This window comes from Gnatocerus cornutus, chromosome 10, assembly GCF_029298725.1.
Source record: "Gnatocerus cornutus isolate USDA-ARS CGAHR chromosome 10, icGnaCorn1.1, whole genome shotgun sequence".
Classification (NCBI taxonomy): domain Eukaryota; kingdom Metazoa; phylum Arthropoda; class Insecta; order Coleoptera; family Tenebrionidae; genus Gnatocerus; species Gnatocerus cornutus.
The window spans coordinates 8,848,498-8,858,815 of NC_142242.1; the positions used below are offsets into that span (position 1 = coordinate 8,848,498).

At 33.3% G+C, this 10,318-nt stretch overlaps 2 long non-coding RNA genes across 2 annotated transcripts; both read right to left on the reverse strand.

Moving 5' to 3' along the window:
* Positions 1-4,184: 4,184 nt before the first annotated feature.
* On the reverse strand, positions 4,185-5,068 carry LOC148167648 (uncharacterized). The gene is made up of 2 exons (XR_015770898.1): positions 4,593-5,068; positions 4,185-4,540 (listed from the first exon to the last, which is right to left on the reverse strand). It is a non-coding gene; the product is annotated as an uncharacterized LOC148167648 (long non-coding RNA).
* Positions 5,069-7,240: 2,172 nt separating this feature from the next.
* On the reverse strand, positions 7,241-7,930 carry LOC148167649 (uncharacterized). Its single transcript, XR_015770897.1, has 2 exons — positions 7,667-7,930; positions 7,241-7,614 (listed from the first exon to the last, which is right to left on the reverse strand). It is a non-coding gene; the product is annotated as an uncharacterized LOC148167649 (long non-coding RNA).
* Between the last annotated feature and the right edge of the window lie 2,388 nt (positions 7,931-10,318).

Genomic DNA, 10,318 nt, shown 5'->3' on the forward strand with positions numbered 1-10,318 from the left:
ATACGTATCTACTTACAAAACAAGAGTTTCGTAATTTCTGCATTGAAGAACGAAAACAATTTATTTACTAGTTTAAACCCATTATCGAGAGGTATTCTATACAGGTGTACCAGGATTCATGACCTATAGAAAAATTAATTAAGTTTATTAGAGTTCTAGAAAGAATAAAAAATTAACATCCAATCCTGAAACCTTTTTTTAGAGGCAGATTAAAAGGACATCCCAATTTCCTAGACAACGAGAATGTAATTAATGTTCACCTGACCTCATGATTGATAGTATGTGTTCGTAGTTACCGATTTTGAAATTCTGTTCAGCTTCCGGCATGGCTAGCGTTATTTTGTGTTAACTCGATTATTTTTTGAGCAAAAAAACTTTGGTTTTAAAATTTTCGTTCAGAATTGTTGCGTCCATAAGACTTTTTTCTCTGGGCCACGAGTTCTGGGATATCTGTATACAAGGTGTATTAAAATGACGTACTGTGTACTATGCAGTTTAGAGAGAAGTACCCCAAATTCCAGAAAAATGTTTAAAAAATATTATTTTAAATATTTTTGAAGTAATGAGTGTGGGTGTTTAAAAATGTCTTAAGTATGAAGTCATTTGAATAAATATCTGATCATTTAATTTGTCTTAAAATTATGTTAAATTGTCCATATTATTGGTAAAAACAAGATTCTATAATAAAAAATATTTTAAACATTTAAACTTTTTAAATTACGTGAAAATTCATAACGGCAACATTTGGATGGAATTATTAATCTCATTATTAGTTTCCATTTAACGTCTTATTAATCTTAAATCAAAACTGTTAATTTTTTTCTGAGATAACGGTGATCCCCTATATTGAACGGTAAACAATGTACTTTTTTGATAGACCTGTATAGGACAGCCAGTGAAAACTAGGTAGTTTAGATTTGCTTTTTTTTGTATTTTTCAATTTTTGCCATAAAATACTGCCTTTGAACTTTATATAAACAAATGTTTTTAAGCAAATGCTTCCTTCAATTTTTAGCAATAAAACGTTGAAAAACCTCGGTTTTCTGTGCATTTATCTCCTCTCCGCATTTAATTTTTATGTGGTAAAATGATAAAGTAGATACACAGGGTGCTATGAAAATTAGTGCACAAAAGACTGGGAAGAGAACAACTCATTCATCATTTTATTTTGAAATTTTAATAAACTTATGTGACATCACTAAAAATCGTTTTCCATGATTTATGGTATCAGAATGAAAAGAGAGATCTCATAAGAGGCATTCGGTGTGATACAAAAATTACCGAAGCAGAAAAACAAGAGGAAGAAGACGATGTAACTTTGCTGTAAAGTTTTTCGAAAAAAAGTTACGTCAATTAGAGCGGAACAAACGAGATTTCGCAATAATAAAAATGCAATTGTTTCTGTACAATTTGGAAAAAAATGAACAATCTTCTTTTATTGTACCAAGTGATTTATTATAATACAAGTTTATAAGTAAGCCTTTAAAACACGCAGGACGAGTTTAAGAGCACGACGCGTCAGCGGAGTGCTTTTAACGTCGTAAGTGTTTTAAAGGCGCTTATAAACGAGTATTATACGCTATTTTTTATTATACCTATCCATTTACAATCCTTTAGGAGCATTGAAAAAATGTGAACTTACACAATAAAATTATCAAAGATTGATTGTAGATCGTTTTCGAAGAGACGGTTAGCAATTGTTTGTTTACGTTGTTAAGCACATTTTTTCAAGTTTGTAAAAATCCGTTCAGAAAATGAGTGAAGATATTAAAAGGCTACCAAAACATGCAGAACTGCGATTAATTCAGAATCTATCCGACGCTGAGAAATATACTGGTCATGCTTTCCGACGAACTTCATACGATTATGGCAAACAGTGGTATGAGCATCGATGAGTTGAAACGTCAGGTGGGATGGAAATCTTCGAGTGTGGCTAGTGGTTATATTGAAGAATCCACTTCAAACAAAATAGTTGTTTCCAAACGCATTGCTGGTGATCTGAACACATCGGTTGCTAAACCAACTTCATCAAGAGCTATGGACGTCCAACAGAAAAATAAAAATAAAAAAAACTTTTACTATTTATGAATTAGAAGCAACAAACAACAGTAACCAGGTTAAAGCGGCGGGCTTTGAAATTTCAAACAATAGTAATTGTAACTAGCCCGTCTTGATTAATAGCACTCGCTTGTTTTTTAAGTATACTTATCTTTTTTTTTTTTTTTTTTTTTTTTTAAATATCGCTTGGTTCGTCTATTTCTTAATTAAGACAGTCGGGGGAATAAGCGCATGATTTGTGTATTTGTGAATTAAGACAGTCGGGGGGAAAACATGATTCATCCATTTGTTAATTAAGACAGTCGGGATAATAAGCGCATAATCCGTCTATTTGTTAATTAAGACAGTCGGGATAATAAGCGCATGATCAGTCTTACTGTTAATTAAGACAGTCGGGATAATAAGCGCATGATCCGTCTATTTGTTAATTAAGACAGTCGAGATAATAAGCGCATGATTAGTCTTACTGTTAATTAAGACAGTCGGGACAATAAGTGCATGATTAGTTTTACTGTTAATTAAGACAGTCGGGATAATAAGCGCATGATTTGTCTATTTGTTAATTAAGACAGTCGGGATAATAAGTGCATGATTAGTTTTACTGTTAATTAAGACAGTCGGGATAATAAGCCCATGATCAGTCTTACTGTTAATTAAGACAGTCGGGATAATAAGTGCATCATCAGTCTTACTGTTAATTAAGACAGTCGGGATAATAAGCGCATGATTAGTCTTACTGTTAATTAAGGCAGTCGGGATAATAAGCGCATGATCAGTCTACCTGTTAATTAAGACAGTCGGGGGAATAGAGATGTAAAAATTTTATTTTCACGTGGTTTCATTTAAAAATGAAAAAAAAATTGTAATTCTTTTTGTTTTCTTTAGAATTCAACCTGCCCCACCTTCCCCTATTAAAATTCAAATTAAATTTTTATTTAGTTTTAATTTGCATGGTATGAAGTTATAAAATTAAAAAATTAAAGTCTCAGCTTTGTAACTTATTGAAAGAAATTTTTCTCCACCTTCCCCTACATATTCTAAAATTGATTATTTACTCCTTATTTGCCTGTTGTCGTAGTAAAAATTACCAATTAATATTTAGTTTATTATTTATTTGTTCAAAATCCATTAGGACCTACCTTTCCCTATATCGCTCAAAGATTACTTACTTTTGCTTGTTTGTAAGTTTTTATTTTAAAGAAACTAAGATTCTAAATTTTTATTCCAACATGTCTTTAATTTTGGATTTTCCAATTTTACCCACTTTCCCATACCAAATTTTTCAATTTGTGGAAAATGATCAACCCTCCTTTGCAACTGTTTTAAAGTCAAAGAAAAAAAGTTTTGATTGTCTATTTCCACATGTCTTTTGGAGTTTAAATTTTTACCCACCTTTCCATACCTAACATTTAAATTTGCCAAAAATGCCCGACTTTCCCTGACTATTGTTTCAAAGGCAAAGAAAAAAGTTTTGAATTTTTATTCCTACATGTCTTTAATTTTGGAGTTTTCATTTTTGTCCACCTTCCCCTACTATTGTTTTAAAATAAAAGGAAAAACGCTTTTAAATTATATTCCTGCATGTCTTTAATTTTAGAGTTTTCACTTTTATCCACCTTTCCATACCTAATTTTTCAATTTACCGAAATTGCCCTACTTTTTCCTACTATTTGCTTTGAAGTAAAATAAAAAAAAATTTTCGAATTTTTGTTTCCACGTCATTAATTTTAAATTTTCTATTTTTATTTACCCACCTTTCCATACCTATTTTTTTAATTTATCGTAAATGTCTTACTTTCCCCTGCTATTTATTAAATTGGTCTCATGTTCAATTTTTCTTAATTTATAATTTAAAATGGAAAAATTGTTAATTCGTACCGTTTTTTATATTTTGGAGAATGCAGTCCTCCCCTAGCAAAATTCAAATTGGACTTTAACTGTGAATCAACCAATACATAACAATAATGTAAAGAAAAAAAGAAGGTCTAACCGATGTCATTTATCTGTAAATCCAATTTGTCCTACCTTCCCCTATATCTGAGTTTACCTACACTCGTGTACCGACGAAATGATGACAGTTGAAAGTTAACATGGAGAGATGGGAAATTCGAATTAAAAAGAAACGGTTTTCCTATTTTCTAAAATACATTTAATCCCAGTAGGCAGAGATGGGGACTGTCTTAAGTTATTATTAAACAAAAAAGTGAGTTTGTAAGACAACCCCCATCTTTCTAATAATGAAACAATTTGGATAGTACCTTAAGACAACTTGAAACATTGAAGAACTTAAACCTGCCACTTCCATAGCTCCAGTTCCTCGTTTTGACATTCCAGTTTTTATTGGGGCTCCTCAATTGGACCCTTGGCCTTAATTTTCTTGCACTGCATAAGAAAGTTCTCGACGCTCCTCTAAGAAACTGCCCGATGGTTGCACTTCCAATGTTGATTTCTTTATAGAAGCTCGTGTTGTTCTTTCAATTTTCTACAAAATGGCGTCGTTACTATACGCATGGAACTTGAGTGATAATAAATACCTTGGATATAAGACAGTCTCATGCAAAAGGGCCCCCTTGTTTAGTCTTCAGAGTCTTGTTTCTGCATTCTTGTAGCTATCATGACATAACCTCACTTTTTGTTGATTCTCCATGACTGCCAGTGAAAGAATTTAATGGGGAACTTATCGGTTGTCTTCTTGAAATGCTTGAAAAGCAGTCGGCACACAAATCCAACGAAACTTCGATCGATATCGATTTATTTAACAGAGTTACCAACTTACTCAGGCTAACTTCAGAGGGGATTTTGTAGTTTTTAATAATCTTTCTCCATGAATCAAACATTCACAATTGAAGGGGGGCTTTCTGCCGTCGGCGTAAACAGCAATGGTGGTCTTCCAAAGCGCCATTTTCCTCCAAATAAATCCAATTTTCTCGAGCAAACGTCACTGGCGCGTCGACGATGGGAACTGTCAAATTTAGAACCTCCTTGATTTTGATGAAATTTTTCAAAATATTTTCTCATTTCTTACCGAAATGCTGGGTCTCGCACCACATTGACGGGCATCGATGGCTTGGTAATTTTTCTCTGCATTCTCCTGTTATTTTTGCTCTTTTACTTGAAATATTTAGTGTTTCGCGTGTAAAAGACAAAATCGAGTTTCTAGTGTGTCAATAATTGGTTGCTAAGCCAAAAATCGGTTTGTTAATCATTCCCATTTGATATCATCATCAAACATTAATAATACATTAATATATATAGGTACATTTCTTTCTATCTTATTTTAATTTGTTCTTCCAAACAAGTATAAGTATTTAAGATAGATTAAGAAATTCATCATTTCATTTTCTTTAAGTCAACACTGGTTATCTATTACAAACACTATTATAATTTTCTTATTCATTTTTCTTTGTTTCACAACCGTGTTTAGGCTCGTTCATCAACATACTGAGAACTGTTCGTATTTGTACTGTTTGTATTTTAAATTAATAATAAACGAAAAGTCAATTATCAAAGACTCAATTTCATAACAGTTGAATTTATTCTATTAATTGCATTTTTCTGTTGTTTATTTTTATGAATTTGAGGTAAGTAATAACATTAGATAAAATTTTATCCTAAATTAATTGAAATTATTATTTATTAGCCTTCTTTTAAATCACCTCTTTTCTGTATTTGCTTATCATTTACGATAGCACAATGGAGCAAAAACGTTTTGGGGTAAAAAATTCACGCATAGAAGAACTGAGATTATTTCAGTTGGGTCTTAAACACAGACACTTAACCATGCCATTTACCACAAGTGCCAAAGTTTTTTCGGGGGAGGACTTTGTGGAAAAAATAGTAACCGCAAATACAAGAAAAATCACGATACAACCAGGTGATCGCGTACTTAACATCCGGGATTTTGGGCTTCCAAGACAAGAGTTAGTGATAACAGAAAATAACAAAATTAAATTGAGGATGACCGATTATTTGAATATTACCATTCAATTTACAAGTATAGATGAAAGAACTAATTTTATTAGAGCGTTGGGAGATCTGGACCCTTTGTAAGAATGGTTTAACAGTACTTTTCATTTTATGTTGTTTTATTTTTGCAATTCTAGGGAAAGCTCAAGTGATTCAGACATCGACCAACCCAATAGACCATCAAATGGATTGAATGGATAAATTAGTCATTCATTATTATAATTATTATATGTAATATAAATTAATAAAATAATGTAGGTACCTACTTATAATTTATTCATTAAATTTAATAAATCCTTGAAAAATTTGCTTTTCTAAAATGTGTTCTGGAGGTGCCTACTACCTAGTTTTCTTAGTTAGTCATTTTCGTATGTTCTATGCATTTTTTGTCAACAAAAACCACAGATTCAGTTGTTACGTCTGGCTCACATTTTTAAGAAATCGTAGAAATCAGAGTAGTTTTCCTTATTTTTAGCATAAAAATCTGGCTCACATTTTTAAAAAGACTATAAAAAAGGGGGTAGTTTCCATAAAAAATTGATGTTTCAGTAGATAAAATGAGCCTAAAATAAGTCATTTTCTCAATTTTTTGTGTTTTTGAACCGACTTCAATGAGCTGTTTTTCCAGACTCAACAAACTTCAACGACAAAACTTGAAAATCGACTCATTTTCCTAAAAAAATTGATGATTTGGGAAAATCTGAGTTAGAACTTAGGATTAAAAATCAGGGTAAAAAGTCAAATTCAATGTTGTTTTTTGATGTTTTGCTAGAAATACGGGTTTTTGTTGAAAAAAATGCATTAATTTTGGACTTTTCATGTTGACCCAACTTTCCATACCTAATTTTTAAATTTGTCGTAAATGCTCTACTCTTCCCTATTATTTATAAAATTAATCTCATATTCAAAATTTCTTGATTTATAATTCATAAGAAAAACAATTTATTTGGTCCCGTTTTTAATCCTATTGGAATTTCTAATTTCTCCCACTTTCCCCTAGCAAAATTCAAATTGAACTTTTAATCAATCAGTTCATAACAGTAATGAATAGAAAAAAATGAAAAGCAGAAAGTCTAATCTATGTTTTTTATCTGTAAATTCAATTTGTCCTACCTTCCCCTATGTCCGAGTTTACCTAATCTCGTTTTTCGACGAAATAATGACAGTTGAAAGTTGACATGGAGAGATGGAGAAATTCGAATTATAAAGAAACGACTTTCCTATTATCTAAAATATATTTAATCCCAGTAAGCAGAGATGGGGGCTGCCTGAAGTCATTAATTAAACAGAAAAGTGAGTTTGTAAGGCAACCCCCATCTTTCCAACAATGAAACAATTTGAATGGTACCTTAAGACAGCTTGAAACATTGAAGAACTTAAAAACCTGCCACTTCCATAGCTTCAATTCCTCGTTTTGTCATTCCAGTTTTTATAGGGGCTCCTCAATGGGGCCTTCGGCCTTAATTTTCTTTTACTGCATAAGAAAGTCCTTGACGCTCCTCTAAGAAACTGTCCGATGGTTGCACCGTACACTTGTATCACCTCCAATGTTGATTTCTTTATAGAAGCTCGTGTCGTTTTTTCAATTTTCTACAAAATGGCGTCGTTACTATTTGCATGGAACTTGAGTGCTAATAAATACCTTGGATATAAGACAGTCTCATGCAAAAGGGCCCCCTTGTTTACTCTGTAGTTAACTCTGCATTCTTGTAGCTATCATGACATAACCTCACTTTTTGGACTTTCCATGACTGCCAGTAAAAGAATTTAATAGGGGACTCACCGGTTGTCTTCTTGAAATGCTTAAAAAGCAGTCGGCACACAAATCCAACGAAACTTCGATCGATATCGATTTATTTAACAGAGTTACCAACTTACTCAAGCTAACTTCAGAGGGGATTTTGTAGTTTTTTAATAATCTTTCTCCATGAATCAAACATTCACAATTGAAGGGGGGCTTTCTGCCGTCGGCGTAAACAGCAATGGTGGTCTTCCAAAGCCCCATTTTCCTCCAAATAAATCCAATTTTCTCGAGCAAACGTCACTGGCGCGTCGACGATGGGAACTGTCAAATTTAGAACCTCCTTGATTTTGATGAAATTTTTCAAAATATTTTCTCATTTCTTACCGAAATGCTGGGTCTCGCACCACATTGACGGGCATCGATGGCTTGGTAATTTTTCTCTGCATTCTCCTATACCATTCTTGTATCTTGAAAAACTCCAGAAGTCCCAAAACAAATAATGCACAAAAGTCCGAGCGCAGATTGAATTAATTCAGGGCGACCTCTCGCTTCATCATGACCATGAAAAAAATTATTTATTTTTCACGCACTGCATCTGTTCTAAACCATCTAAAAATGGGCCTTGATGATGTTTTTCATTAGAAATAACTCGAATTTACCTCTAATCCATAGACTTGAACGCATTTTTTGCTCAGTTACGGTAGGATCATCGTTGTCTCAAAATTCACTTGTCTCGATGAATCAAACACTCCCAGACGAAGGGGGCTTTCTCTCGTAGACGCACGCAGCCACAGTGAGCCCTCAGAGCCCCATTTTCTTGGAAATAAATCAAATTTTCTGAAAGAAACGTCACTCTCGCGTCGACGATGAGAACTGTCAAATTTAGAACCTCCTTGATTTTGATGAAACTTTTCAAAACATTTTCGCATTTTTTACCAAAATGCTGGGTCTCGTACCCGATTGATGGGCATCGATCGTTTTGTAATTTTTTCCTCTTTCCACCAATACCACTTGTGTACTTTGAAAAGCTCCAGAAGTCCCAAAACAAATAATGCACAAAAGTCCGAGCGCAGATTGAATTAATTCAGCGCGACCTCTTGCTTCATCATGACCATGAAAAAAATTATTTATTTTTCACGCACTGGATTTGCTCTAAACCATCTAAAAAGGGGCCTTGATGATGTTTTTCATTAGAAAGAACTCGAATTTACCTTTAATCCACAGATTTGAACGCATTTTCTGCTCGAGCACGGTGGGATCGTCATTCGCTCAAAATTCACTTGTCTCGATGATTTCGATGAATCAAACACTCACAACTGATGAGGGGCTTTCTGGCGTCAACGTAGACAGCGATAGTGGGCCCCCAGAGCCCCAATTTCTTCAAATAAAAGGCAATTTTCTCGAACAAACTTTACACTCGCGTCGATGAGAACTGTCAAATTTAGAACCTCCTTGATTTTACCAAAAATCAAAAAAACTCTTTTGCAATTTTTACCAAAATTTTGGGTCTTGTCCCAGATTGATGGGTATCGATCGATTTGTAATTTTTTTCTCTATCCACCAATACCACTTTTGTACCTCAACAATGTTCAGAAACCCCAAAAGCAATGATGTGCAAAAAGTCCGAGCGCAGTTTGAATAATTACATGCGACGTCAAAGCTTCGACATGATGATGGAAAAGTGAAGAATCTACCCATTTAACGAATTTTAAACCCAGATGTTGGTACAAAAACACATTCTAAACTCTTCAGAGAAGGTCCGGTCAACACTTGCAGTAGTGGAAAAGCTTTAACGTTTGAGAAAAATGGAAAAATATTTAGACCTGTCATTTGAAAATTTCAGTGACATTTCATGATTTTGCTTCACGTTAAAAATCGACGGGGTCGACGTAAAGTCGGATCGGAAAAAAATTAATAACGCAGCCCCAAAGACAGGTAAAATAACGAAAAAAATCCTATGCGCTGTAAAACGATATCCTCTATCCAAAAAAACACACTCCAACCACCTCAAACTCACACCTTTCAAGGAGTAGGATCCCCCAACGAAAACTCGGAACTGTCAACTATCTAAGCGAGAGAGCCTGCTCACGTTTTAGTAAGTATTAAAAAAACTAGCGGACATTTTTACTCCGTCTTCAAAATAAAAATTTCGAAAAACTTTATGTATAGCTCTAAAATTTTGAAATTTTGTACAGCTAATAAACAAGTCAAAAATAGTTAAACCTCCAAATTTTACTTTTAATAATATACCTATGCATAGTAACCTTAGTAATCATTGGCGTAGCATGAAAATTGGAATCAATTTCTTTTATTTTTTTCTGAAAAGAGCAATTTAAAAAACGAAACCTAAAAAAACTTAAAAAATAATCGCCATCCTCATTTGAACTCAGCGTACTGTCTAATTTCGTTTTAATTTTTTTTGTAAATGATCTTTACTACTATAAGAAATGGTGAAAATATGGGGTATTCCATACCAAATCGACCACTTTGACCCAGACCCTTTTCGATTTGGCTGAAAGATTTTCATCTTTTTCTACCATAATAAAAACA